A 6,000-nucleotide genomic window follows, 5' to 3' on the forward strand; every position below is an offset into this window, starting at 1 on the left:
TATATTAACTTAGAAGTTATAATAATAAATTAGTTAACTCTTGATATATATCTAAAGAACCTAATAAAGCTACTAGTAGTATAGTAATAATATATATTAACTATAAAGAAGCTTATTATATATTTAGGAATTACTATAGCTATAGTGACTACTAGAATATTATAGTTAGTAACTATAGCTATATATAGTAAGAAGTAAAGCTATTATAGCTATAGCTATTAGATTTATTTAAAATTGTAAGTACTTAGTAATACTAAATAATCTTAACAAATATAACCTTATATATCTAAATAGCTCTAGATGCTATTATTATAGGGAGATATATAAATATACTACTTATTAAAAAGATATTAAAGATATAGCTAGCATGATTAAATATAGTATACTTATTAATTCCTAAATAAAACACTTAAAGTCTACTAAACTACTAGCTAAATAGCATAATAAAGTAAATATAGAAGTAAGAATAAGTAACTAAGAATATATAAAGTATACTTATAATAAGTATAGCAAGGTATTAGTAAAGACCTAGTAAAAGGCCTTCACTACAAAGAAAGACCTTACTATATAGTAAGGAAAAGTAAAATATATATAATAGATGAACTATACTTAATATAATATATAAAAAGTAGACCTTTTAAGAAAAAGTCCTAGCTAGCTATACCAGTTAGTAAGGTTTTGAAACTATTATTAGTACTACTACCTAGAACTTATTTTCTCCTTAGTAATAGTTAATATAACTACTTTATTTCTATTAATCTACTTAAATAACTAATAGCCTACTTACTAATAGTAATATCTTATACTACTTTAATAGCTTAATAAATAGAATATAGCCTTTAGTAAATTAAAGTACTATAATAGCTAGCTAGTTATAGTAAGTATATTAGTAAAAGCTAAGGCTATAAGTACTAAGTAAATAGTGTTATAGTTATAGTAGCTTTCGAGAAGTTATATACTCTAAGTCGTAAGTAAGGCTTTAGTAATTAATTATAGTCTTATTGAAAGGTTCTTAGTAAAGATAGCTAAAAGTAATTATAAGATCTAATACTAAGTTAATTACTAAAGAAGCTATAAAAAGTCTATTCTTAAGCCTAGCTTAAGTCTATACTATATATATATTACAGGATAAGGTAGTAAGTGCCTATAGTCAGGAGACAGACATATAGTAGGGACTAGATATATAGCGTGTACGTAATACGTTATATATGCTCTAGGTATATATTCCTTTAGTAGGTAACCCTTTATAAAGAGAGGGTTAACTATAGATAGACCTCCTATCTATTACTTATCTTATCTTATGTTATTTATTTAGCTTTTTATTATTACTTATTATACTTTACTATCTTACTATTATATTTTATATTTCTAATATATTACTCTATATTAGTATTATAGCTTAGCTTTATCTTATTAGATCTGTAATCGCTAGAGAGTTAAAGATGTATTTTGTATAGAGACTTATATTTCTTTTAAAATACAGTACTTATAAGGCTTAACTAAGGATAATAAATTCTATAATTAATATCTAATATAGATATAAAGATTATTACAAGGGTTTCTTAATATTGTTTCTATTTTTAGTAACTATATATTAATATAATTAAGTAAATATATCTTGTATTTGTATTGTATTTTTCTCTAGATAAAATACAATACATATTAGTGTCTATACTAAAAATAGACTTTTTAAATCTAGGATTAAAAGCGGGGCTGTTACCTAAATAGGAAATAAAAAGTATAATAGATTATAAGATAATAACCTTAGTCTAAACAATATTTTATTATATTTCTACTATACTTATATTAGCTAATATATATATTTCTATATTTTTACTACACCTTAAAGTTCTTAACACTTATATAATACACTTATATTTTTCTTTAACTCTCTGGTAATAGCTACTAAAAAGGCGATATTAAGTAGTAATATAACTATTTTAATTTATACTATTTGATTCCTTTTATTATTTTTATTATTTTTATGAACAGGGTTTTTTACCTCTATATACTAAAAAGAGATATACTTTAATAAAAGTAATAGGCTTAAAGATATAGTATACTAAGAGCACTTTAACCTAGATAGATCTCTAAACTTAGCTGTTTTTATACATAGCTTTAGTAAAATCTATTTTATAAGATAATCTAGTAGCTAATTTAAAGTCTTTATAATAGTTTATAATCTTTTATAACTATAGAATTTAATGAAGATAGACTAAACTAGTTTAGTAATAACTAAAAATAAGGCTTTTAGTTAGATACTAGCTAAGCTAATAACCTTTACTAGGTTAAGAATACTTTATATATAGTAAAAGAAATTATTAAAGATATAAAAATTAACTTATTATATTTACTAAGATTATATAGTAAGGTAGAGGGTATTTAACTATCTTATAGTAAGTTATAAAGCTTTTAGTTATTTAAAAGCCTAGTTATACTAAAAAAGAACTTAACTAAGTAAATACTACTTACTTCTTAAAAAAAAGCCTTCTTAATAACTACTTCTAAATAAAATATTATAATAAGTAGAATACCTAAATAAAAAGAAAGTAAATCTCTAGAGGGATTATTTTTAAAGTAAGCAAAAGCTACTATAATAATATATTTTAAGTTAAAAGTAAAAAATAAGAAATTATAAGCCTACTAGGCTATAATATTATCTTATTAAGAGGCCTACTTAGATAATAGTCTTTTATTATATTAAGCTAATTCCTTAATAGTATAAGCTACTATACCTAAGGCTAATAAAAGTAAGGTAAATACCTACCTTTAGGGTAAATATAATATTTACTACTTCTAGCTTAAGGTTAGGTAAGAAATATAATTCTCTTAAGTTAGTACTTTAGTAAGAAGAATAGAGCTATGACTATAGCTACTTAATTAGTAAAGTTAAAGTTAATAGTAAAATAATTATAAAAATACTAAGACCGAATAAGTATAGCCTAGTTATAAAGTAACTTTAGCTAGTAAAGGTAGTAAAAAAGCCTATAGTTAACTATAGCTATACTACTTTTACTAATATTAAATATAAACAAGCTTATAGTAGCCTGTTCTTTTACTATAACTACTTAGATTTAAGTAGTAGTAGTACTAGTACTTACTATAGCTTTCTTAGGTTATACCTTAGCCTAAATATAAATACTATTTACTATAAGAATATTTTAGCTTTATACTAACACTAAGAGATACTTACTAGACTTTATCTTTTATAACTACTTTATAATATATTACTATAATATAAAGCTTTAGACGTAAGTAGTTAAGGTAACTTATATAGACCTCTTATTTATCTAGCGCTTTTATTTTATAATTAACTAGTATCTTTATAAATAAGTATAAAACTAGTAAGAGTTTTAACTAACTAATATAAAATATAATGTTTTTAAATAAGAAGATTAGCTAGTAATCTTAAGATAATTTAGGTACTACTTTAGGCTAATTCTTATTAAAGTAAAGAAGTAGTTTTATAAAAACTACTTTACTACTAATAAGGTTAATAAGTAGTATAATATTTATACTTTTACCTAATTCTACTTTAAGTATACTAAGGCATAAGGTAACTAAACCTAACGCTAGTAGCTGATAAAGTTTTATAATAACCTTACGCTATAGCTATAGTAATTTCTCTATAAGCCTAAGGACTATGACTTCTTAGATAAGTATATTACTTTTACTAAGAAAAAACACTAAGCTCTTTAGGACACTACCTTATTATTATAAAGTATCTCTAGATATACTAATAGTATATATACTTAGAATAGCTTAAGTAATAATATAACGCTATAAAGAAGTATACTAAAATAACTAAAGAACTATAACCTTTAAAATAAAGACCTTCTAAAGACTAATAAAGCAAATATAGCTTTATAAAGATTTAATAATAATAATAACTAGTAGTAGTAAAATAACTACTAGTATAAAGAAAACTTTTAAGAAAACTATAAAGAATACTAGTCTTATAGTAACTAATAGTAAAAGTATTACTAGGCTAACTTTAAGTATAAGACGTAAGACTAGTAACCTTAGCTAGAACCTTAATAGACAAGTAAATAGTACTAATAAGCGTAATATATATAAAAAGCTAAAAGTAAAAATAAAGTGTAATTTAACTAGAAATATAATAAACATATAGATATTAAGATTAATAAGCTTATTAAGAAAAGATATATCTTTAAGACTATTAAGAAGTCCTTACTAAAGGTAATAAATAATACAAACTTTATTATATTACTACTAGTTAAGGTTACTATAGCCTTAGTAAACTATAAGAAGATCCTTAAACCTTCTAAAGACGTTACCTTATATTAAGATAAGATCAAGAAGTACTTTATAAACATAGCTAAAAGTAATAATAGTATAAAGTTACTACTAAAGCTAGGTAAGGTTATAGCTTTTGTAACGCTAAAACCTTTTAAAAAAGTGCTATATAATAGTAATATAGTATACTTTACTTTTTAGTTAGAAAAAGTAATTAAAGTAACTATAGAACCTAATAAAAAAAGAACTAATATAAATATACCTACCTATAAGTAAAGATTTAAGTAAATAAGAACTTGAAGAAAAACGCTATATACCTAGATATAGGCGTATTTATTATCTTAGTAGACTATAAGTAGGTAAAAAGATTTACTAAGAACTTATAGTTCTTTATAGGAAAACTAGAAAAAGCAAAAGTAGTAAGATTATTATTTATAGTTATAAAAATATTACTTTTAATATATATTTTAATAAAGTAGTAAGGAGTACTAAGATAATATAATAACATAAGTAGTATACTATACCTATTTATAGACCATTTTAGTATTACTAAAAGATTAATTAATTTAAGCACTAAGTACTAAAAATACACTATATATAGCCTTATAAAAAGTAACTAGGCTTACCTTTCATAATTACTTTCTTTCTAATATAACACATCCTAAGTTACTTATACTAGCGCTAGTAACTAGCTACTAAAGTATAAGGTTATATTAAGCCTAAAGACCCTAGGCGCCTAGCACCTAATAATAGGTAGGGGACCCCTAGCTAGCGCTAGGCTTACCTCTTATATATCAGTGTCTTTACGCCTAACGTAAGCTACTCCTTATTTATACCTAGCTGACTAATTTATTAATCAATAACCTCTAGCCTCTTAAGGCCTATACTAAAGAGAGTGCGTAATAGTTAGGATCTAATACTAGCCTCTATCTAGCTAGAAGACCTACTTAGTGCCTAAATAATTATAGAGGTATAAGTAGTACACTATATCTATTAATAGACTATTTTAGTATTACTAAAAGATTAATTAGTTTAGGTACTAGGTGCCTAAAATATACTATATATAGCTTTATAAAAGGTAACTAGGCTAACTTTTTATAAATAAAGGTCTAGACTATAATTACTACTAAAGTAGTTAAAAAGCTTTTAGCTTAACTATTACTAAAAACCCTATTTTATAATAACTATAAAGTAGTTATAAGTTTTAATCAAAATAAGTTAAACTTTACTTTACTTATAATATAATAATACTAGTAATAGTAAAAAACTAGTTTATTATAATATAAAGAATTATGGTATAAATTATTATAATAATCTAGCCAAAGTTAATATATTATATTTTAGTTAAATTTACTAACCTTCTTAATAAACGTAATAATAATAAAAACTATATAAATACTATACGTTCTTAATAAACGCCTATATCGTAGATATAATACTAGATTTGTTACATACTAAAGTAATACTAGTATATAATAATATAAATACTCTTAGTATTATTAAGAAAGGCACTAAGGTTATATAAATCTCCTTAGTCTTCAGAGAAAAAAGCAAATAGACTATTAATAAAGAGACACTAGACGTTATTACTAAAAGCAGCTTAGTGAACTTTATTAATATTACTAATAACTTCCTTGATATAAAGGGGAAGTTTACTATAGGAGCTAAAGAAAAAGAAATACCACTAGATATCTCTATACTCCTATAGAAAATACTGAAATATAGTATATTAAAGCTAGATAA

Source organism: Colletotrichum graminicola (assembly GCF_000149035.1).
Source record: "Colletotrichum graminicola M1.001 genomic scaffold supercont1.120, whole genome shotgun sequence".
Classification (NCBI taxonomy): domain Eukaryota; kingdom Fungi; phylum Ascomycota; class Sordariomycetes; order Glomerellales; family Glomerellaceae; genus Colletotrichum; species Colletotrichum graminicola.